This window comes from Bos mutus, chromosome 2 (genome assembly GCF_027580195.1).
Source record: "Bos mutus isolate GX-2022 chromosome 2, NWIPB_WYAK_1.1, whole genome shotgun sequence".
In the NCBI taxonomy this organism is placed as follows: domain Eukaryota; kingdom Metazoa; phylum Chordata; class Mammalia; order Artiodactyla; family Bovidae; genus Bos; species Bos mutus.
In genome coordinates this window covers 128,069,809-128,095,838 of record NC_091618.1, presented here as the reverse complement: position 1 = coordinate 128,095,838, position 26,030 = coordinate 128,069,809, and the positions used below count along the sequence as shown (strand labels likewise).

The 26,030-nt window shown below is 36.6% G+C and overlaps 1 protein-coding gene across 6 annotated transcripts in view; it reads right to left on the bottom strand.

Annotated features, from left to right (window-relative positions):
- The window catches only part of GULP1 (GULP PTB domain containing engulfment adaptor 1), a 332,692-nt gene that overhangs the window by 192,209 nt on the left and 114,453 nt on the right, over positions 1 to 26,030 (bottom strand). For 5 of the 6 annotated variants that reach the window (XM_070359407.1, XM_070359381.1, XM_070359392.1 and 2 more), the window contains one exon: positions 11,747 to 11,872. The exons of the other annotated variant lie outside the window; for it this stretch is intronic. The gene's annotated coding sequence lies outside the window, so the exon portion shown is untranslated. The remainder of the gene's footprint in view (positions 1 to 11,746; positions 11,873 to 26,030) is intronic. 6 annotated transcript variants of the gene reach the window in all.

Genomic DNA, 26,030 nt, shown 5'->3' with positions numbered 1-26,030 from the left:
CACCTTTGGTTGAGTGTCCTACCCAAGGCCTATGGTTTGTTTTCTTTTTAAAAATTGTTTTTTATTTTGTATTGGGGTAGGGCTTCCCTGATGACTCAGAGGCAAAGAACCCACCTGCCAATGCACAAGACACAGGAGACGGGGGTTCTATCCCTGGGTGGGAAGATCCCCTGGAGAAGGAAATGGCAACCCACTCCAGTATTCTTGCCTGGGAAATCTCATAGACAGAGGAGCTACAGCCCATGGGGTGACAAAGAGTCAGACACAACTTAAGTGACTGAACAATAATAGTCATTAAACAGCACTGGGACAGTTTCAGGTGAACAGTGAAGGGACTTAGCTATACAAATAGTGTATCCACCCTCCCTCAAACTGCCCTCCCCAGGGCCTATCTTCAATCATGACTTCCCTTTCAAATCTGACAGTGTATCCTTTTATGGATTTTTCATACTTTTTGGTCTATTGAAGGTTCTCTGACTTATTTTCCAATACAGTTCTAAATTGAATTATATATATTTATTTTCTGGTCTATCCAGGGATTTGAGGTTATAACAGGGATATTACTGTGTGTGCTTGGTTTATCACAAGGAATAGAAAATGTGTAATTTTCCTCTCACAAAAAAATTTAATATCAAGTGTAAGTTTAAATTATGAAAGGGGATATAAAAACTCTTTTTAATATTCTCACTACCCTGGAAACTTACTATTGCTGCTTGTATTAGTGTTATCTTTAGGACACAAAACTAATGTTTTACTTTCTCAAAATGACATTTTCATCTTTTCTAAGTAAACAAAATAAGAGGTTTTTCTTGGAATCTTTCTGTATATTGGAAAACATGTAAATAAAACTATAAAACTGAATATGAGGTAGGAGAACAGTCAAGGGATCTGAAATAAATGAAATATGAGGAGGATTAGCGGCACAAAAATGTGGGAGAATAAGAAATACGTAACCCAGCTATCACAGAGCTGTATGTCAGATCTTTCCACAAGAAGATGACAGGGAATACTGATGAGGTGTCTGATATTTTTGGATTAAAATTCTTTCATATGAATCTATATCTTCTTCATGAATTGAGTATGGTGGATAAAATAGTCTACCTGGGTTCTACTCGCCTCTCTACCATTTGATCTTGGGCAAATTTACTTTACCGCTTTCTGCTTAAGCTTTTTCATCTGTAACTGAGTCCCCTACCTCAAAATATCCTTATAAGAATTAGACAGGTTCCTTTATATAGACAGCTAAAAACAATATGTAAGTGCTGGACATTGTAATTAATATTATTAATGCTACTGGGACTGATGTTTAATTCTCAGAAGTTTAGAAAACTCAAGAATGGGGGTGGAGGGAAGCCTATAAACTCCAAGCAGGTAGACTTTCAGGTTCATAGTCGTGTTGTTGTTGTTGTTCAATCACTAAGCTGTGTCCAGCTCTTTGTGACCCCATGGACTGCAGCAGGCCAGACTTCCATGTCCTTCCCTATCTCCTGAAGTTTGCTCAAACTCATGTCCATTGAGGCAGTGATGCCATAACAGTCCTAATTAAGTTAAATTTTATATAGGACAAGTTACTTAAAAAAATATTTGGGGGATGGGCTAACTAAATGATATAAGAGATATAAAGCTGTTTGAAAAAGTCAAGCAATGGAAGCACAGACATAGAGAACAGACTTGTGCACATAGTGTGGGAAGGAGAGGGAGGGACCAAGTGAGAGAGTAACACTGAAGCATGTACATCACCACATGTTAAATAGACAGCCAGTGGGAATTTGCTCTATGACACAGGGAGCTCAAACCTGGCGCTGTGTGACAACCTACAGGGGTGGGATGGGGTGAGAAGTGGAAGGGAGGTTCAAGAAGGAGGGGACATGTGTTTACCTATAGCTGATTCATGTTGATGTATGGCAGAAACTAATACAATATTGTAAAGCAACTGTCCTCCTATTAAAAATAAATTTATTAAAAAAAGACAAAAGTCAACCTTTGCACTGAAAGTACAGCTCCTTTGGCTCAGATGGTAAAGAATCTGCCAACAATGCAGGAGACCCAGGTTCAATCTCTGGGTGGGGAAGAGTCCCTGGAGAAGGGAATGGCTACCCACTCCAGTCTTCTTGCCCAGAGAATCCCATGGACAGAGGAACCTGATGCAGGCTACAGTCCATGGGGTTGCAAAGAGTCAGACACAACTAAGCGACTAATACTTTCAACGAGAAGATCATGAAAAAGACCTGTGGTGACACTCATGTATTTTGGGCTTCCCAGGTAATGCTGGTGGTAAAGAACTTGCCTGCCAATGCAGGAGAGGTAAGAGTGGCAGAGTCAATTCCCAAGTAGGGAAGATCCCTTGCAGGAGGGCATGGCAACCCACTCCAGCATTCTTGCCTGGAGAATGTCATGGACAGAGGAGCCTGATGGGCTACAGTTCATAGGGTTGCAAAGAGTTGGACATGGCTGATTCTATTGAAATGTTTAGTTTTCTATTATAATTATTGGTATCTATATTTTCTTATAAATAATTAACCAAGAAATGTATTTCCAGTATATATTTTACTAGAATATATTCAAGACTATTTTTAAGAAAGAAGGTCTGCCTACTTTATAGTCATTAGCAAGTAAAATGTTTGAACTCTGTACTATTTTTAATAGCAAAATATTTATACATCATCTCAGGTCAGGATTAGCAAACAATTTTATTGGTGAATCAAAGTAAACAATGCTATTTAAGCAATTATCAATACTTTGAAAAAAATAAAAAACAAAAAACCTCCACAGAAGTATCAAATGATTTTCTTTGATAAACATTTTAGAAACATTATTATGAGACATTAATTAAGCTGCTTTATCTCTTGCAAGAGAAACAGTCCAAAGATGATGTGAGAGTTTTAATTGCCCCATCACATCATCCAGTATATGTTAATGGAATAGTTGTTTAATATTCTGAAGCTGGTGGAAAACACAGAAGAACATGCAAATGTGTTCTGTTCTCACAGCACGACCCTTGGATATGTAAAATAAATTTAACATTAAAGCTCTAATTTTGCATTCCAAAAATTTAAATACACTTCAGTCTTACAAAAATTAGTAAAATCTTCACAGGAATGTTCTGCCTAATCACCTTACATAAGATAACTTGGTGTTACTGATGACAACTTACATAAAAGGATCAATTTCTATGCTTTATTAAATTGCTCACTCACTGACATGGTTTTCAAAATCAAGAGAAAAATGCTTTCAGTCTAAATGTATTTCCTATCTTATGTCCAAAAGTAGAAGTCTTTTTTCTTGATTTAGCCAATGTCTACATAACCCACCTGAGGATGTGCAATCAATATCTCCATACATATTTCAGGATATTTTATGAAATACCTTCTTCAGGTGGTATAATTCTTTATTCACTTACAGCTCTTTTCCCTCCTAAATCAAAAGATATGCAATCCTTGAAATCAATTACTTATTTTTAAAAACACTATGCTATGTAAATCTTATATCAGGTTTATTTAATGTGCTAAAATTTTCAAAAAAAATGTTTTTGTTCCCACCATTATAAAAGTAGTATAAGCTCTTTGGACTTGCTGTACTTTAAAAATGTTATAAAGAGTAAAATTAAAGTCACCACTGCTAACATTTAAGTGCCTTTACTTTTAGTGTTTAATATTAAAGGTTGAAGGTTGCCAGCTATAGTGTTGAGATCTGACTGTAGATACAGCTGCGTGTCCTAGTTTCACTCTTTCACTCTCTCTCTCTCTTTTTTTTTTCATTTTATAACTACAGTCTATGGGGTCACAAAGAATCAGACAGGACTTGAGTGACTAACAAACTACCACTGTTCCCTCAAAGGCACCTACTATATTCAGGATAATGTCAAAGCCCTTACATGTTCCCTTATCATCTGTTCCATGTAACCTCGTCTCTGTCCTCTCTCCTGTCCACCTCTCACCAGTCCCCTATACTCTTTGCTTCAGCTGAACTGAACTACTGATACTTTCATTTCTTCCAATGAACTATGCTTCCTCACAAGCACTGGGAGGGTCCATTGTACACTCCTCTCCTTCTGCTGGTGCTTCCTTCTACTGCTGTGAGCTTCCCTGGTGGCTCAGATGGTAAAGCGTCTGCCTGCAATGCGGGAGACCCAGGTTCAATCCCTGGGTTGAGAAGATCTCCTGGAGAAGGAAATGGCAACCCACTTCAGTATTCTTGCCTGGAGAATCCCATGGATGGAGGAGCATGGTAGGCTACAGTCCATGAGGTCACAAAAAGTCGGAACGACTGAGCAAGCTTCACTTTTCACTTTTCACTTCCTTCTGCTGAGCATTCACTCTCAGACATTTCCTGCAAGTGGGATTCTCTAGCATACCCCAAAAACAGGCCCTGGGACCCTACAAAGAACACCAACAGTATCATGTGCCCTCCCTATAGTGGGATAAACACCATTTCCCCCAAACTCATATCCACTCAGAACCTCAGCATGTGACCTTATTTCGAAACAGTGTCTTTACAGATGTAATTAGTTCAAGATCTTGAGGTGAAATCATTCTGGATTTAGGATAGAGCCTAAATTCAACGACTGGTATTTTCATAAGAGGCAAGGACACACCCAGAGACACAGGGAAGAAGGCCGTGTGAAGATGGAGCCAGAGAGGTGAGGTAGGCTGCCGGAGGCCAAGAAAGACCATCAGCCACCAGAAGCTGGAAGAAACACAGCAGGATGCTCCCTTAGAACCTTTGCAGGACACAGGACCCTCTGACACCCAGATTTCAGACTTCTAGCCTCTAGAATTTGTGTTGTTTAAAGCCACTCAGTTTGTAGCTCTTTCTGACGGCAACTCTAGGAAACTACTGCAGCTCTGGTTCTAGACTTCCTGCAATATATTAATTGTCATATATATTTCAGTTTACACTAAGACTCTATACAAAGCAAAAACGAATTCTATAGTTTATAGCTTTATGTTCACTGCTTAGGACAGCACTTAGCACATGACAAACAGTAGACATATGTATAAAAGAAAGAACAAAGAAAATTTTCATAAGAGTAGATATCTATTAAAACCTGAGCAACATTACTATTTAATCTATGCTAATTTTACTGGCAAAATCTTTATTCTCAGTTTTTTGCTGTTAGAGTTTGATACTTTTCGAATGACAGTTCTGAAGAAAGGCTTTAGAAACATCAATTGTTTTTACTTGCCCTACTCCCCATCTTAGTCCTAAAACTCTGAAATTGTTTTTGGGAACCTACCCTCTCCACATGCTAGCAGTCTCAGGAGAATTGTTAATCAAGTGCCATGGTTCCTGGCAGAGGGCAAATGATTGAAACCCAGCCATGCACACTGGCTTTGTGAATGTGGGAAGAATAGCATTAAACCACATTATTGGTCCAGACTTAGCTCCATGGCAGTACTTTTCACAGTCTCTCTCCACTTCCTGCTCTCTAGATCCCTGGAAATGCTCTGGCTCCTGTCTTTCTTGAGAACTGTTTTTCTGATTACCCTCTGATTCCATGAGCTAACTCATATCCTTTCAACAAAATACTTTTTTGCCTAAAGTACACAGAACTCCTTTCTGTTACTTGCAAAATAAGAACTGTAATTTATAGAGACTCGTCAACTATAGATGTGATTCATATTAATACATAAAACAGACTGCTTGTATAAAGAGATGTTGACCATTACAGGTAGTCATTTGATCAAAATGTTTACAGTTTAGACTGTCAAGCCACTAAACTGATGAACTATGCAATTCAAAACTCAACATTTAACAATTTCCTTCTCTGAGATAGCCACTTCCATCTCTTCATTCATTGCACATAATTATGTAAATCTTTCTTATTCATTTATTTCTGTCTTCATGTGTAAAAAATGTCCTTTTTAAAGAATCTTTTTGCTAAGCTAAATTTTATCAATGTAGATTATGTTCTAAAAGTAAGGTAAATCATTTTGTAAAGAAGGTTAACTCTTGGGGAACCTTCAGAGGTTAAAAAAAAGAGAATGTTATCTCTAAATATTTAAGGCTTTGATATACTATATAATACTCTCATCGCATAAATAATTTGTTTAAGCTAAAAGCCCATAGATTACCAATCTGTAACATAGAGACTAACATATTTGACAAAAAATCATTTTCCCTGTTTTCACTATTTCATTCAAATAGCAATTCATTCATGCATAAACCATTTGTTACAATTACATATTACATAAATATACAAAGCATTTTTCCCTTTGTCTCTTCATTAAATAAAAACTAATGTTAATATTATACAGGTAATGATTAATTTTTATATCACATACAGATGTACTAAATCTAAATTTTTCATGTACAATCAAAGGTCAGTGAAAGTAAAATGGCTTTCTTCAGTTTCTGCAAACAGCTTAAAGAGGATTTCCTTTGGTATTTAAATGCTGATTAAGCATAACACATCTGCTGAATACGATTTGAATATGCTCTCCACTGAGGGACTTCCCCAGAGACATTCTTCAGACAAGAGCACTATTAGTCTTACTTCAGTTCAGTTCAATTCAGTTTAGTCGCTCAGTCGTGTCCAACTCTTTGTGACCCCATGGACTGCAGTACGCCAGGCTTTCCTGTCCATCCACCAACTCCTGGAGCTTACTCAAACTCCTTTTCTGCTGCTTTCTTAACATTGCATTGCATTTTTGTCATCTATTTCTTCTACTTCTTATCTTCCTTACACTTCCTATCTAATATAGTATAAACTCTGTGAGGATGCACCTTTTAATACTCTTAAAACCACATTACAGCACATTCAAATCTAAACTTTATATAGGGTCTCAAAACTAAAACTCTCTTTTTTTCACCCTTTTTTGACTTCTACTTCTTCCACACATTTACATTGAACATGCCTTTGCGTTTATTCTATCCTTAAACTATCCAGTCTTGCCCATCATTAATTAGTCCATAGTTTTCCTTTCTCTTACGTGTGTTTCCATCTTAAAGGAGTCTGTAAGTTTAGTCATTTATTGCTATTTCAAGACTCTTCTCTTCATCTTTCATCTTTAACATTAGTTTACAACAGATGAAAACTTATTCTGTGCTGGCCATTGTATTAGGCATTCTGCAGGGTGCTCTGGGTACAAAAACAAACACACACCCATCTGAGTACTGGAAAAAGAGAATCCCAGAGAAAGGTAAGCAAAAATGAAAGAACATAATATATCTGGAAAGGTGTATACAATTTTCTAGACCTATATTAAGGAATGATTAAAGATACACTTTGGATTTTAGAAGTCAAGAGCCAGTCCACATAAGGAAATTATGTAATCCCACTTGAATTTTCAAAAGTCACTTTGCAGCAAAAGGTTTGAAGGGGAAATGCTCAGAAACAGACAGAGCACTTAGGGGTTATACTGCTACTTCTAGAAAGACATAATCATGGGATAGATGATAAAAATTTAAGGATTAGAATGAAAAAGACTGGTTAATAGATTAAAGGTTATGAGCATTAAGAAAAAAGCAGAAATTCAAATTAAGTTTTCCAATTTGACTATCCAAATGAATAACAATTCTAATAAAAGAGTTAGGAAATACAAAAAGAAAGATCATGATTTTTAAGAAAGTGAGATAATGACTCTAATGGTTTGGCTATACAGATGTATCAAATATCAAGCAAATGGAGGGATTCGGAAATCTTATAGCAAGACTCTCATACGGCTTCTGCCTGATACTCATGCCCTTTTGTGACCCCCTGCCACTGAATGCTGGCTAGATCTATGATGCATTTCTAAAATATAGAAGACTACAGAAAAGGGTGGTATATTAGTTTCCCATGGCTTCCATAACAAACCACCACAAACTGGGTGACTGAAAACAACACAAATTCATTCAATCATAGTTTTGATGGACAAGAGTTGGAAATCAAGGTGTCAGAAAGACTACACTTCCTCTGAAAGGTCTAAGGGAGATTTTATTCTTGCCTCTTCAGCTGCTAGTGTTGCCAGGCAATCCTTGATTGTGGTTGCATCATACCTGTCCTTGCCTCTGACTTCACAGAACCTTCTTTCTTCTCTATGTACACCTCATAAGGATACATGTTATTAGATTTAAAGGTCATCTAGCTAAGAGTCAGACAGGACTGAGCGATTTCACTTTCACTTTCATGCATTGGAGAAGGAAATGGCAACCCACTCCAGTGTTCTTGCCTGGAGAATCCCAGGGACAGGGGAGCCTGGTTAGCTGCCATCTATGAGGTTGCACAAAGTTGGACACAACTGAAGCGACTTAGCAGCAGCAGAAGCAGCAGCAGCAGTTAATCCAGGATGTTCCCACTCAAGATCCTTTATTTAATTCCATTTATCTTCATAAGCCTTTATTCTGTTTCCAAATACTGTCTCATTCACAAGTAACACAGGTTAGGACTTGAGCTATCTTTTTAGAGGCCATCATTAAACTACCACAAATGGGATGACACTTCCGAGATTTGGTTATAGAGGAACGCGGTTTCCATCATGGATGCTCACTTTTTCTCTCTCTCTTGGATTGCTTGCCCCAGAGAAAGCTAGCTTTAATTTCATGGAAGCAACCCTATTGAGAGAGGCCCTCCATGGTTGAGTCTGGAGGGGCTGCTTCAGCCCCAGCTGAGCTCTGAAATGACTGTAGCTGCAGAGGACCTAGAGCCAGAAGCAGCAGCTAAGCTGTGCCCAGATTTGTAGTCCACAGAAAACTGTGAGATAATACATAAGCACTGTTTTAAGCTGCTAAGTTTTTAAGTGATTTATCATAGAGAGACAGAAAACTAACATGGAGCTCACAAAAACATCTAAGCTAGGGCAGGAATGATGAAGACAAATCACGGAAATGGATTCAATTTTGCATCTAAGAAATATTTACAGAGTATCCATAAAACCAACATTGTGGTGAGTTTTATTTAGAGTGAATTTATATCTGGAATGATAAACGATGACTCAATTCTCAAGAATCTTAGTCTCAGGAAATGATAGATAAAACCACAATGCATGGTACAACTAAGGAATGTTTAATAAGCGGTGTTAAGGTTCATCAATGGCACAAGATCTGGTCTCCGATCCAAAAATCGGGAAAGCCTTCCTGGAGAAGTTGAATTCTTAAATTCTACAAACTTATCTATTTATAACTCCGTAGTAACAAATTTCCCTTTCCTTTCAACAATGCAAAATTTAAGGCACCTAAGTGGTAAGGATAATTTTCCTGTCCATTACGCTAAGACTTCTATAATAAATTTACTTAAGCTCTTAGGGCAGGAACATACATCCACTTTTGAGACTGCTGCTGCTGCAGCTGCTAAGTCGCTTCAGTCATGTCCGACTCTGTGTGACCCCAGAGATGGCAGCCCACCAGGCTCCACCGTCCCTGGGATTCTCCAGGCAAGAACACTGGAGTGGGTTGCCATTTCCTTCTCCAATGCATGAAAGTAAAAAGCGAAAGTGAAGTCACTCAGTCCTTAGCGTCCCCATGGACTGCAGCCTACCAGGCTCCTCTGTCCATGGGATTGCTAGAAACGCTAAATTATACATATAGTAAATATATATACATGTATATATATATATATATACATATATATATGTATATATACAATGGTATGAATCAAATCAGGTCTTTACTTATGTTTTATTTAGTGTAACTTATTTTTACTCTTATTATACTTGTAATTTTAAAGAAACTCACATCACTTTTCATAGTGAATAAATGAATCTTCAATTAATTATGTAAGAAATTGCAATGAAATTTTAAAATGCTGAGTGCCTTAGCAAAGATATGAGCAAAAAACATAAGAGCAAGGCAACACCAAACCTATTATTTTACCCACATGAAAATCCCAGTTTTGCTGTTTCCCCCCATATCTGTTAATGCCAACCTGCCCCTCTTTCCTAAGATAAAAAGCCCTCTCCTTAATCTTCCACCACATTACCACTGCCTTATTTTTCATTTACACTATTTTCACCACAGCTAAAGTTTCACTGAATTCTTTCAAAGACTAGAAACACTTTTTATAATAAGACTTGACGTCTTTGGAAAAATGGTATTAGTTGATAACCTGGTATCTACATCTCAATATAGCTAGTTACCAATCAGTCTTACCTTGAGAATGAGAATAATTCAGTTGTTACTCTGTCATGGTGTATTCCATTTTTTTTTTTTTTTTTTTGCCATGCATGTCTAACAATAAGTGCCTCAAAAGTGAGGATTATATCTTCTTCATCTTTTTTTCTCTACAGTCCCTACCATAGTGCCTGGCAAACAACAAGTGTTTAAACAGATGTTGATGAAAATAAAACAGAAAAGCCTACAAATTGTTCTCCCTCCCTTTGGATTTGCTCTCCATTAGTCTAACACACATATCACTTCCAGATTAATCTTCTTAGAATAAAACACAGATAATTTTATTCCCCTGCAACTGTCCCTCATCATATAATGATGAAATATAAATGCCAAAGTTCAGGAATCCAAGTCACAGAACATATTTCTCATCACTCTGCTATATCTACTCTATTTTCCAATTTTCTGAATATCACCAGCTTTCTCAGTTCTGTATCTATGCACCAATTGACTCTATTTAAATGTTTACCTGTCAAATCCTGCCTCCAATAAAAAGCACAACTCAACTGGTCTCTCATTTGTTCCCAAGCTGAAAGTATCATTATCAGCAATCACCCTTTCCTTTTATTTCTTTTGTGGCACTTAATACATCCTATCTGTGCCTAAAGTACTGGAATATATTTCTTATTTCATCATATTTTATTGAAAATTATAAGAAGAAAGCAACTAGCAACTATTTTTATGTTTTCCTGCCCCTAACTAATGTCCATTATCACCACCATCGTACAATCAATAATGAAATAATCACAGTGCTTGAGCTGAGTGAAATAATGTTTTCAGCAGATATTAATCAAATAAATATATACTTCACTGTCATCTGTAAATATTGTACTTTTAGACAGTGTGAAAGGATTGTGCACATATAATATTCACTTTCCTTCTAGGCTTAGTTGTGTAAGGGACAAACTGGCTGAATACATGTGAGTAAAGGATGCTACTGCTCGCAACCAAAATTTAGAATCTTAACTTAGTTTTTTACATTTTTAATTCAACACAAACTAGGTTTAATTCCCAACACAAACAGTTAGGGAAACTGTTTGAATGGAAAACTCTAAATCAGTGGGTCGACAAATATTTTCAAAAATTACTAATGAAAACTATAACTCATTATCACCTTCTGGAGGTAATTTCAGCAATATGAATAAAAAGCTTTAAAAATATTATAGACTTTGAACCAGTGATGCTAATTTTAGTAACTCTACTTATGCAAAATAAGCACTATTTATATCAATTTATAAAGATATTCTTTGAATAATAAACCCAATCTAAAAACATTTTAAACCATGTATGTTTATATTTAACAGATACAATGGAAAATATGAACATTAATTCATATTCTCAAATAGAACAAAATAGACTTGTTAGAAAAACAATAAAGAAATTCAACAAAAAATACATATACTAATTAGCCCAACATTGTTTAAAGGGAAAAATCAACAAAACAAAAAACAAGTGATATAGAACAAAATAATAAAAGAAGTTATCTTTAGAGAACAGACATTCATGATTTCAATTTTATTTTGCTTTTATGTATTTTACCATTTTGCTCAATAAAACTGTCTTTTTAAATAATGGGTACAAAATAAAGACATCTTTTATACTTTTGAATCATTTTTCAAAATCGTGTTAAGTATAGAAATGAGCGATCACTTATTCTTACCTGGGTAGGTATGTTCAAATATAGTTGAAAGAATACGCAGACACTTGACTTTCAATTATACAGCTGCCATTCAAATTCTCCTTTGGTTTCTTTTCTCTTGTGTATACCAGATGCAATCACATATAACTAAAAATGAAATTAAAATTGGACTCAATAGAGGTAATCAATAATTACATTTATGGGTATTATAATTTAGATATTATAACACTTGCTCTAAAATTCTAATTACATTTCTTGTGAAAGTTCAAGAAAGTTACCCAATACTAGGAAAACCGTGGTAAAGCATGTAATTTTTTTTGAAAAAGCAGAGTAATAGATTGCTAGAAAAGGGCAAAGAGTAACATTGCTAGATAATGAGTTAAATGTTTTAATTCATGGATATGTTACTATTAAAACAGTGATGGTTGCTTGACAGTATACCCCTCTCTCCCTCAGGCTGTATGACAACTCGGCCCAGCTGTCTCCTCCACTTATTAGCTAATGAGCCTAACCAAGCGCATACTCTGTCCCTGATTAAGAAGGTGAAACAAAATTGTAGAAAGCACTAATCTATTTTAACTTTCATTTCACTTCAACTTCCATGGAGAAGCATTTGGGGAGCTTATCCTTCCATTTATTCTCATGCTATAACTAGAAGAGACATAACAGCTCGTTAAGATTTTTACATTTTTATTCCAACAGAAGAAAAGGAAAAGTCTTTCCAGATGCAACAGCATAAATTATGCCTTCCCTTAATTCCATTATTTCAAATGGACCTCTGTATTTCTTCTTGCCAAAACAGCAAAACCAGTGCTTGTTTCTGAGGAGGAGGGGAAGCACAAGTGCACAAGCATATCTCATTCTTGTTCAGCCTCCCTCCATAACTCCAATACAGACCACTGGCAAAGCCACACCTGTATTTTTGACTTTTGCAAATTATAGACTAAAGATGGCTCTCAAATACTTTATTTCTGCCTCTTTGTATCTGAGTCATCTTAATATTCTGAAATGATTCTAACTTAGCTAAAATTTTCTTTAGAAGCCTGTTTATCTATTTGTTCACTGTATTCTTTTTCATTTTCTAACATGTTTAGAGATAAAGAAAAAAGGCATCTGAGTTTATGAGGCACCAGAGACAAACTCTGGGGCAATAATTCAAGTAAAAAAGCTTATCTGGAAGATAATAAGGCAGTAGGGTATAGTCAGATCATCAACAGCATCTGGCAGAGAAGGCAACAATTGTAAAATCTGAATTAAAATATGGGCAGGATATATTTTAAGGCCATTTATAGATATTCTATAATTTTAGTGAAAAACCTGTTTATCTACCCAATGATGCTGCTGTTTATTAAATCATTTGCATGATATGTTCTTAGGATTGACTTTTAGGGTATATAAATGATATGATTCATCTTTATCTTTCCTGAAAATATAAAAGCTGCATTATCATGTATCTGTTCAACCTGAACAGGAAATTTCAAACATGGCACAGCTAAACGGTAACCATGAAATTATGTCACGATTTCCAAGTGATTAACCAGGTCATTTGTTTTCTCTTTTGTCTGTCTTGGGGACGGAGAAGAAAAAAAGGAGACAAAACTATTTTTTAGCATAATGGCTATTTCCCTATATATTTTATGTGAATGTTAATCTAATGGTATGAAATTAGAAAGAAATCAGCCAAGGTAACATAAGTAATTTTGTTTAAAAATAAAAAAAACTATTAAAAATCATATTCCAACATTGGAGCAAAGTAAATATTTTCCTTAAAATGGTTAATTCAGCTTATCCCCACAGCTTTTATTTCTATCTCAGATTGACTGAAATCCACTTTAACTGTGGAAAATACTTTCAACCTAGAATATTTTATGTAATGTGACAGAATAAAGAAAAGCATAAAAATATCCACATCAAAAAACAAGAATGAACTTGTGCCTACTTCTTTCTTCTTGCAGGAAAATGACACATACTCTGAAGTGGATCTATTATTCCACTGTCCGATATGATTAGATTTGTTTATATAAAGAGCATCTTAAATATTCTTGCAAAAACTGAGATATGCTTATGAGCTGTCTTTTTTAACACATTTTATTTTAAAATATAAAATCAATTTCCATGTGAATGATTCCTCAAATTATTCTTAAAAACATTACTCTCAATCTTATACTATGTTGCCACCATTTATTACAAAGTATGAAATTTGAAGAGGTACAAAAATTAAATGAAGCCAACCATTTTTATTTATTTTACCAAGTGTTCATTCTTTCCAATAGTGTTAGTTTAAGAAAACCACTATAAACATTGCAATATGACTAGAAGCCTCAACTGGTTGATGCAACATTTGTATCTTTAAATATTCCATACACATCAAAACCACCCTAAACAAACAAGCCAGGCTAAAAGATATTCTTATTTGTCATCAAATGAAATAAAGACTACCATGAAACAGAGACCACCGTTATCATGATCTTAAAACTTTTAAAAATCATTTTACTACTTATTTTTCTTTTTATAACTAGCTCCAAGAATTTAGAAATATTACAAACTAATTTCCAAAATGTTGCAAAAAAAGTTTTCCTGAATATTAATTTCTTATTTATATTACAGGCATCTAAATTCAAAATATGCAAAATTGGATTCTTGGTTCACAATTATCTTTTTTTTCCGTTCATCCTGAGACTTTAATTAAGTAAATACTACAATTCTCATTCTAATTGCTCAGGACAGAAACCATGCATTACTAATCCCTTTTATTTCCCTTACTAGCTACATGCAGTTAAATCAAGAAAAAAACCCAATTATACTCAATACTGATCATTCCGTTTTGTTACTTCTTCAAGTTTACTTCCTTAAGGTCATCAGTACTCAGCTATGATTTCTCTAACAAGTAATACAACCGTATCACCCTCTGGACAAAGTTCAAATGACTTAGCATGCCTTAACATCTTCGTCCAACTGCCTTGACGGTTGTCTTCTCAATGTTTTTTACCCTAATGTTCTAGGCCAAAAGTATAAGATGATTGTCATAAGTGACTTGGGACAATCATTTCCTGTGCATTCTAGTCTTCTCACTGAGGCAGTGACATTCATATAGCCCTAATATACTCCTATGCTCTAGGGAAAGTAAAGTTGGAAAGTTAACTTAGTTCATTAAAAAAAAGTTCATGACAAATAGATTCAAGAGATTAGGTCTCACAGAGTGACTGAAGAACTATGGGCAGAGGTTAATGTCATTGTACAAGAGGCAGTGATCAAAACCATCCCCCAAAAAAGAAATGGAAAGAAGCAAAATGGTTGCCTCAAGAGGTCTTACAAATAGCTGAGAAAAGAAGAGAAGCAAAAGGAAAAGGAGAAACGGAAAGATATACCCATCTGAATGCAGAGTTCCAAAGAATAGCATGAAGAAATAAGAAAGCCTTCCTAAGTAAACAAGGCCAAGAAATATAGGAAAACAACAGAATAGGAAAGACTAGAGATCTCTTCAAGAAAATGAGAGCTACCAAAGGAACATTTCATGCAAAGATGGACACAAAAAAGGACAGAAACTGTATGGACCTAACAGAAGCAGAAGATATTAAGAAGACATGGGAAGAATACACAGAAAAACTATACAAAAAAGATCTTCATGACCCAGATTAACCATGATGGTGTGATCACCCACCTAGAGCCTGATATCCTGGAGTGGGAAGCCAAGTGGGCCTTAGGAAGCATCACTACCAACAAAGCTAGTGAAGGAGATAGAATTCTAGCTGAGATATTTATAATCGTAAAAGATGAAGCTGTTAAAGTGCTGCATTGAATATGCCAGCAAATTTGAAAAACTCAGCAGTGGCCACAGGACTGGAAAATATGAGTTTTCATTCCAATCCCAAAGAAGGGCAATGTCAAAGAATGTTCAAACACATAATTGCACTCATTTCCCCTGCTAGTGAGTGAGTGAGTGAAAGTTGCTCAGTCGTGTCTGACTGTTTGCAATCCCTTGGACTTGGAATTCTCCAGGCCAGAACACTGGAGTGGGTAGCCGTTCCCTTCTCCAGGGTATCTTCCCAACCCAGGGATCGAACCCAGGTCTCCTGCATTGCAGGTGGATTCTTTACCAGCTGAGCCACCAGGGAAGCCCCATGCTAGTAAGGTTATTTACAAAATCCTTCAAACTAAGTGTCAGCAGTACTTGAACCAAACACTTCCAGATATACAAGCTGGATTTAGAAAAGGCAGAGGAACCAGAGAACAAATTGCCAACATTCATTGGATCTTATAGAAAGCAAGAGAGTTCCAGAAAAACATCTACTTCTGATTCATTGACTATGCTAAACCCTTTGACTGTGTGGATCACAATAAACTGTGGATAATTCTTAAAAAGATGGAAATACCAGACCACCTGACCTGTCTCCTGAGAAACCTACTGTATGCATGTCAAGAAGCAACAGTTAGAACTGGATGTGGAACAATGGACTGGTTCAAAATTGGAAAGGAGTGCATCAAGGCTTTATATTATCACCCTGCTTATTTAACTTATATGCCAAGTATATAAGCTATTTACTTACGTGTGTGTGTGTGTGTGTGTGTGTGTGTGTATGTGTGTGGCATTTCACAAGCTGGTATCAAGATTGCCAGGAGAAATATCAATAACCTCAGATATGCAGATGACACCACCCTTATGGCAGAAAGCAAAGAGGAACTAAGAAGAGACTCTTGATGAAGGTGAAATAGGAGAATGAAAAAGCTGGTATAAAACTCAACATTTGAAAACCAAAGGTCATGGCATCTGGTCCCATCACTTCATGGCAAATAGATGGGAAAACAATGGAAACAGTGACAGACTTTATTTTCTTGGGCTCCAAAATCACTGTAGATAATTACTACAACCATAAAATTAAAAGACACTTGTTCCTTTGAAGAGAAAGTGTGACAAATCTAGCCAGAGTATTAAAAAGCAGAGACATTATTTTGCTGACAAAGGTCCGGAGGTCCTTTACCCTTTTCACAAAGGTCAAAGCTATGGTTTTTCAGTAGTCATGTCATATATGGATGTGAGAGTTTGACCATAAGGAAGGCAGAACACTGAAGAATTGACACCTTTGAATCTTGATTCTGGAGAAGACTCTTGAGAGTCCCTTGGACAACAAGGAAATCAAACCTTGTTGATCCTAAAGGAAATCAACCCTGAATATTCATTGGTAGGGTTGATGCTGAATATCCAGTACTTTGGCTACCTGATGAAAGGAGCTGACTCAGTGGAAAAGACCCTGATGCTGGGAATGATTTGAAGGCAAGAAGAAAGGGGATGACAGAAGACAAAATGGTTGGATGGCATCACCAACTCAATGGACATTCAGTTTGAGCAAGCTCTGGGAGATGGTGAAGGACAGGGAAGCCTCCTGTGCTGCAGCCCATGGGGTCTCAAAGAGTCAGACATGACTGAGAGACTGAATAACAACACAAACAAGTAGGTGTTTGTTGAACAACTACTTAAAGTCCAATTGTATTAATTATTGTTGCTGTTGTAATAGTCACTAGGTCAGGTCCAACTCTTCTGCAGCTCCGTGGACTATAGCCCTCCAGGCTCCTCTGTCCATGGGATTTCCCAGGCAACAATACAAGATTGGGTTGCCATTTACTTCTCCAGGGGATCTTCCCAACCCAGGGATCAAACCCACGTCTTCTGTATCGAAGGCAGATTCTTTACCACTGATCCACCAGGGAAGCCCTGTATTAATCATTAGGGAGAAGAAAATAAGTCTATACCCTCCTTTGAGTCTGTCAAAGCAAGACTACGTTAATTGAAGAAACAAAGAGAAAGTTCAGGAAATTCTTCCTTAAAAAAAGGGAATCTGAACCATCAGTTCAGAAGTTTTCCAATGAACAAATTAGATGGCAGAGGGAACATCGTAAGCAAAAGTACGCGAACAAGAAAAAACATGCCACCTTTAAGGAATGCTAGTGATTAGTGATTTTGAAATAAAATATTTATGAAACTATTTATGAAAAAATTTTACAGTAAGACAAGACTATATCAAGAAGCTTCCTGAATGACATGTCAAAATTTGGGTTTTATCCTAAAGGTAATATGAATATGATAAAACAGGGAAGTGGTGCAAGGTAAAAGACGATGAGGATAGCAAACTATTTCTTAGAAATCTGTGTATATTTGCTAAATGGCAATGCAAAAATAGAAATAGATTCAGGGCATTCATATTTGTAAGATATAAAAGGGGAATGATTCTTGGGATTTAATTCATTTAGGAAGAAAGCTGGAGAAGGAAATGGCACTCCACTCCAGTACTCTTGCCTGGCAAATCCCACGGACGGAGGAGCCTGGTAGGCTGCAGTCCATGGGGTCGCTAGGAGTCAGACATGACTGAGCAACTTCACTTTCACTTTTCACTTTCATGCATTGGAGAAGGAAATGGCAACCCACTCCAGTGTTCTTGCCTGGAGAATCCCAGGGACGGGGGAGCCTGGTGGGCTGCGGTCTATGGGGTTGCACAGAGTTGGACACGACTGAAGCGACTTAGCAGCAGCAGCAGCAGCAGTAGAGTTTATAGATTTAATTAGGCTTAATTTTAAACTGGGCTTCCCTGGTGGCTTAAAGGGTAAAGCATCTGCCTGCAATGTGGGAGACCCGGGTTCAATCCCTGAGTCGGGAAGATCCCCTGGAAAAGAAAATGGCAACCCACTCCAGTACTCTTGCCTGGAGAATCCCATGGATGGAGAAGCACACTAGGACTATTTCTAAAATACTGCAAATGTGAATTTTAGCACCATTTAGAAACAATTTTTCCCAACTATTCTTCATTTTTAGGTATTTTCTCTCCTTTCATTCCTTCTTCCCTCTCTCCTGCCTTCTTTCTTTCTGGATGAAGGAATTTTCCTTCCTTCATCTCGGAAGATGAAAATTATGAGTCACTATTCTTTACTATAGTATTTTAATACATTAAAAAACATATTCAGGTAATTGAAACATTTATAAAACACTTATGATAGGGGCCACTCTTAATTATTAAAAGACCTCATATTACTACCCAAAACTGTAACAGTGTATAAATATATTTCAGTATGTGTATGGAAATAGAACACCTATTCAATAAATGCTCTTATTAAGCATTTTTGTAAATAGTCCCACAATAGAGGCTATTCAAATGAAGGGAATCAAGAAACTGTGGTTGAGTCCTTAATGAATTATTGGACCAGAAAGCATTCATTTACTTGGATTATGTAAAAAGTCATTAGTTTAATTTTTCCAGTCCTGTGGAGTTTACTTTTATTGATGCTAATATCCATGAAATGAATAATGTATTTAAAGACAAATTTCAGTGAGCTGTGACACAGTGTTCCAATTTCCCACAGTTAAAGCAGAAGGTGGGGAGAGGGGTTTTACTAATCCTTGCCTCCATTGTAAATTGATTGCAATATTACCAGCATTGGATATAATTAAATTAAATTATACAAACACTATTCAATAAAATCTGCAATACCTTCTACAGCGATAAAATTCAACACAAAAATAAATGTATAAATGTATGTACTGTTAACCAAATAATTATTTTGCAAGTGAGAAAGTCTCAGAAATGCTATGATCACAAGTATTTTGTAAGATGATTGGTTATGTACCCAGGCCTTTTTTCAGCAATGAAACATTTTCAGTATCGAGGTTTTTAATTCTTTATGTTGTTCTACTACCAAATATTAGTATACCATTTTAAACTCCTGCTTTTTTGCTCAATGGGACATATATAATGGTACACATTTAATTTAATGTGGTACACTATAACAGTACACTCTTCATTTAATTAGTATATACATACATTGTGTTTTGCTGCCGTCATCACCACCTGTCACCAAAAAAAAAAAAAGGCAAAACAAGGCAGAGACTCATGATAGTGCCCTGGGTTTCCCTTGCAGACCTACACTTCTTTCCTACTTACTGGTAGGTATGTTTGCCTGGGGTTATTCTAGGTCCAGGACTGGCCAATGAATGCACCATAACCCTAGTCATAATTATTCTTGTTCAGGAATGGAAAGTTTGACTAAGTGACAACAAAGAAAATCAAATCAACTCTTTTCTAAAACTATTTAGAAAGAAGCAATCTCTAGTCACTTGAGTTGACTAACTGGGGGATTGAAAGCCTGGTGATTCTGTCCTATTTAAGGTGACATTGCCTTAAAATGTATCCAACTAAATGGAAAACAAACTATGAGAGTGCCTAGATTCAGCTATGTCTGAAACATCATTACAGAACTTTCAATTATGATAGCCTATATATACTTTGCTAAGCTTAACTGAGTTTTAATTGATTTTCTGTCATGTACAACCAAATTATCACTCTCAAATATGTTATTTACTAATGTGTCAAAATATTTTATTAAATTTGCATGTGACCTTCCCAAAATTGAGCTGCTGCTACTGCTGCTGCTAAGTCGCTTCAGTTGTGTCCAACTCTGTGCAACCCCTGAGATGGCAGCCAACCAGGCTCCCCCGTCCCTGGGATTCTCCAGGCAAGAACACTGGAGTGGGTTGCCATTTCCTTCTCCAATGCATGAAAGTGGAAAGTGAAAGTGAAGTTGTTCAGTCGTGTCCGACTCTGAGCGACCCCATAGACTGCAGCCTACCAGGCTCCTCTGCCCATGGGATTTTCCAGGCAAGAGTACGGGAGTGGGGTGCCATTGCCTTCTCCGAAAATTGAGCTAACAGTATAAAATAATTGATGTATTAAAAACAATAAAAATTTTCTACAAAATTGTTACTCAGCAACTTTCCTGGTGTTCTGAAGGCATCTGTCATTGAAGCTGAAAAGGGACATACTGTGCCTTCAGTAGATTTTCAGAATTAGCAGGGCAAAATTTATATGCTGTAAAACGTTCGGTTTTCTTAGGAAATCATATAATATAGTCTTTCATTAAATTTAGATTGGAGTATTACATTAATCACATCTTTACTTGAAGTATAATCTGATTGGTTTAAACAATTACAAATAAACAGATTCAGGATAGATATGAACAATAAATCTGATGTGCAATAAGAAATGTGGAGCTTTACTAATTAAAAAATTACACAAGATGAATAATATCTCTTCCTGATGAATTAATATTATGGCTTACATGAAAGCAAATAAAAAAACTGATTGGCAGCTAAAGAGAATTATTCCAACCTGATTATACTCTAAAAAGGTCCTTTCTTTTTTCTTTGATGCTTTTCAGAAAGACAATAGCTAAGTAAATCTTCGGTGCCTTACTAAGTGGTCATAGAAGTTCCTAAAGCAATTACCTGCTTTGACACCTGGTACTTTCAGAGATTTTCACTGTCTGATAAGGATTTGATATCTACTAAGTGGTATCTGAATGACCTATTTAAAAAAAAAAAGACTTGAACTACTGGTGTTTGTAGAACTGGAAAAATAAACTTTATTTTTTATAAAACACCTAAGGATATATAAGATACCTGGGTACTGTGAAATGAAATTTCACAATTTCATTTTTAAGACTGGGTGTACAAAGTATCATCAGACACCAAAATCTTCTCCCAAATATCAGCTGTGAAGAAATAAAATTTTCAGTTACTAAAGTTCACTTCTCTTCGTTATATGTTAAGAAAAAAAGTTTTTTTAAGAAAATGTTATGGCCATTTTCCTTTCTGTTAAATGGATTTAAATATATTAAACTATCTAAATATTCATGAGTTTGAGAAAACTCCCCAGAGTTACCTGATTCTTCTCCAAAATTTTCTCTCCACTTACCCCCTCTCTTTAGATCTTAGCCCCATCTCAAATAGAATTCAACAAACTATAATTACCAAAGAAAGTGGTCATGGATTATAAATATGCATTTGAATAAGTCCTTCCCCTGACTCCTATAAAATAAATATATAAAACACAATAAAAAAGCATTACATTTATCCAAACTATAAACATCTTTCTCTTCAGCCTTCTCTGTTACAAAGAGAGATGTATGTACCTTGACAAAAAAATCAAAAAATATCTCTATTTCAGTTATTCTTTGGTTACTCACAGTTTCCTATCTGTGAGCAAAGGAGATTGCAATCATCTCACCTGAGCCAAATTTCCCAAGATACAAGGTCCCAAAACCCAATGATATGATTTAGCATAGATATATTTATGCAAGTATTTTCTTGGTTCACAGATTTGCCAGAATAGTAAAAGGTGTGGAAATGTCAACATAATTAGGTCGAATCTAATTTTACTTGACAATTACATATTCTGTAGGTAACTTAAGAATCTGCCTGCAATGCAGGAGACCCGGATTTGATCCCTAGGTCGGGAAAAATCCCCTGGAGAAGGGAATAGCTATTCATTCCAATATTCTTGCCTGGAGAATTGCCTGGACAGAGGAGCCTGGTGGGCTACAGTCCATAGGGTCACAAAGAGTCAGACAGGACTGAGCAACTAACACTTTCACTTTCACATTAGGCCAAAGTAACTTACAGAGCAGTCGCAACAAAATGCCTGTGACACCTATTCTCCTCTCTTCTAGAGTATTTTCAAAGAAGTTATGTATAAAACTGTAAAGCACTATACAAACAGGAGATCATACTACTAAGCCAGGAAAAGATGCATTCAGGAGCATTTATGATGCGCTGAAAAGGTAAAATTTACAACCAAATTTCCCTTTTCTAACAAATGATGTCAGAGTCCATACATGCATGGAAACTTTTGCAAAGACATGTCATTAGAATTCAACACTGAGCCATAGAAAATAGAAAATCATGTAATAATATCTATGTCAAAGTGCTGTACTCAATATGCCAGGAAATTTGGAAAACTCAGCAGTGGCCACAGGACTGGAAAAGGTCAATGTTCATTCCAATCCCAAAGAAAGGCAATGCCAAAGAATGCTCAAACTACTGCACAATTGCACTCATCTCACACGCTAGTAAAGTAATGCTCAAAATTCTCCAAGCCAGGCTTCAGCAATACGTCAACCGTGAACTTCCACAGGTTCAAGCTGGTTTTAGAAAAGGCAGAGAAACCAAAGATCAAATTGCCAATATCCGCTGGATCACTGAAAAATCAAGAGAGTTCCAGAAAAACATATATTTCTTCTGTATTGACTATGTCAAAGCCTTTGATTATGTGGATCACAATAAACTGTGGAAAATTCTGAAAAAGATGGGAATACCAGATCACCTGACCTGCCTCTTGAGAAACCTGTATGCAGGTCAGGAAGCAAGAGTTAGAGCTGGACATGGAACAACAGACTGGTTCCAAATAGGAAAAGGAGTACGTCAAGGCTATATATTGTCACCCTGCTTATTTAACTTATACGCAGAGTACACCATGAGAAACGCTGGGCTGGAGGAAGCACAAGGTGGAATCAAGATTTCTGGGAGAAATATCCATAACCTCAGATATGCAGATGACACCACCCTTATGGCAGAAAGTGAAGAAGAACTAAAGAGCCTCTTGATGAAAGTGAAAGAGTAGAGTTAAACAGCTGGCTTAAAGCTCAACATTCAGAAAACTAAGATCATGGCATCCAGTCCCATCACTTCATGGTAAATAGATGGGGAAACAGTGGAAACAGTGGCAGACTTTACTTTTTTGTGCTCCAAAATCACTGCAGATAGTGACTGCAGCCATGAAATTAAAAGACGCTTACTCCTTGGAAGGAAAGTTATGACCAATAGCATATTAAAAAGCAGAGACGTTACTTTGCCAACAAAGGTCCGTCTAGTCAAGGCTATGGTTTTTCCAGTGGTCATGTATGGATGTGAGAGTTGGACTATAAAGAAAGCTGAGTGCCGAAGAATTAATGTTTTTGAACTGTGGCGTTGGAGAAAACTCTTGAGCGTCCCTTGGACTGCAAGGAGATCCAGCCAGTCCATCCTAAAGATCAGTCCTAGGTGTTCATTGGAGAACTGATGCTGAAGCTGAAACTCCAATACTCTGGCCACCTGATACGAAGAGCTGACTCATTTGAAAAGACCCTCATGCTGGGAAAGATTGAGGGCAGGAGGAGAAGGTGACGACAGAGGATGAGATGGTTGAATGGCATCACTGACTCAATGGACATGGGTTTGGGTGGACTCTGGGAGTTGGTGATGGACAGGGAGGCCTGGTGTAGCTGTGATTCATGGGGTCGCGAAGAGTCGGACACGACTGAGCGACTGAACTGAACTGAACTGAATTTGCAAGCTGTGAGTATTTAAAAGAATTAAATGATTAAAGATCAGTTTTTTAATGCTTCTAGTCTATTATTACGGGTAAAGTCCTAGTATTAGCCATAGCAGGTCACGCCTCTAGAGCACTTCATTGTTGTTTAGTCTCTCAGTTTAGTCTCTCAGGCTCCCCCGTCCCTGGGATTCTCTACGCAAGAACATTGGAGCGGGTTGCCGTTGCCTTCTCCAATGCATGAAAGTGAAAAGTGAAAGTGAAGTCGCTCAGTCGTGTCCAACTCTTAGCGACCCCATGGACTGCAGCCTACCAGCCTCCTCCGTCCATGGGATTTTCCAGGCAAGAGTACTGGAGTGGGGTGCCATTGCCTTCTCTGCTTTCCATCTCCTAGACTGTAGCAAAAGTATAACAGTGACCAGTACCTGTTTAATAGATTTACCTCTCTCCAAAATATGACTGAAAAGTTTATGGTAATCAGACTGCTAAGTAGCTTTAGTTATGTCCAACTCTTTGAGGCCATATGAACTGTAGCCCACCAGGCTCCTCTGTCCATAGGATTCTCCAGGCAAGAATACTGGAGTGGGTTGCCATTTACTTCTCCAGAGGATCTTCCTGACCCACAGATAGAAACTGTGTCTCCTGCGGCTCCTGCACCACAGGCAGATTCTTTATTACTGAGCTTACTAGGAAGCCCCCAGTAATCAGAATGTGATGTTATATAAAGATGTTCTTTCCTCATCTCCTCACCAGTTTTGTTTATCCAATGAACATTTATTGAAAACCTACTTGGTGCTCGGGACTGGGGATACAGGTGAAGAAATACTGCTTTGAATGTAGTAGAGGAATCAGATGTGGACATATTATAAATTGTTATTATAAAAGCTAAAATAGATGTCATCTTATTAGGAGCTTGGGTCTAACTTAATTCTTAATTTCTAAACAGTAATATATTTAGACTAGGTTAGTCACTGATGATAAGAAACATTTTAGGTTCTTCTAACCTTTTAAAATATTTTCAATGGTATAATAACATTTTATTTTCAAAACAACCCTGTCCCATGTGTAGGACTGTGTTTCCTTACTTGGCAAAAAGAAAATCAATATAGTAGATAATGAGATATACATTAAAAGCATCAGAATCAAGACTACAACTCGGGATTTTTGACTATTTTCTTTTCATGACTAGAGGATAACACATCTAGTTTGCAAGTTAAAATCTTGTGTACTAATTACCATTTTACTTCACACATTTTTGGTGAACTCTAAATTTTTATTGATAATACTAGAAGAGAAAATCTCTTACCCATTGTTGCTCGGAGAAAATTATTCTAAGCTATGAATTGCTCATTATCAAATGAAATGATGAAATTTATTTTTGTCTATTAGAATCTACCAAGAAAACTTTCTACAGAAGAAAACAGACACAGTGTGAAGTCTGAAAGAATGTATTAGGTGCTTATACACAATGAAAATTGCTCCCTAATCAAGGATACCATACTTTTCAAACTACTTACATCTTGCCAGCTGAATTATATGTACAGCAATCATGGGCTTACTATATATCTGAATCAGATAAAAACTGCATCACTTTCTTTGTGCTTGGTACATAGTAAATCCTCAATAGATACATGGGAAAGATTTGGGCAAGAAATGGCAAAAAAAAGGGTGCTAAATGAAAAATCTTATCAATAAGTCATCAAGTTCCATCATGCCCCAAATCAAACAAATTAGAAAACAGCAACAATAATAAAACCACACATACACATACACACACACACACACACACACACACACACACACACACAGCTAAATAGAAGCAACACATACATTTAAAGACAAACTTGTCTCACATTTAAAATACTCTGACTCTGCTTTTGCCGGTGCTACCTGTATAGTCTTTGAGAATCTGTTCAGGGACTTGCAGATAACTAATTTATCCAAGATAGAGACAACACTCTGGGATGCAATCTTTATCACTTTTTAAACCTGAAAGAGCGTTACCTACTCATAGATGTCACCATTATCGAATAAGTTTAACTCCCTTTAGAAGCTGTTTATATATTTCAAGCCCTACCTATGGGCTGAAATAACCCATAAAGCAGTAAACGAAAATTAAGCTGGAAAGAAAAATGTGTGAATTAAATGAGGGGGGTGATAAATAAAATATGAAATGA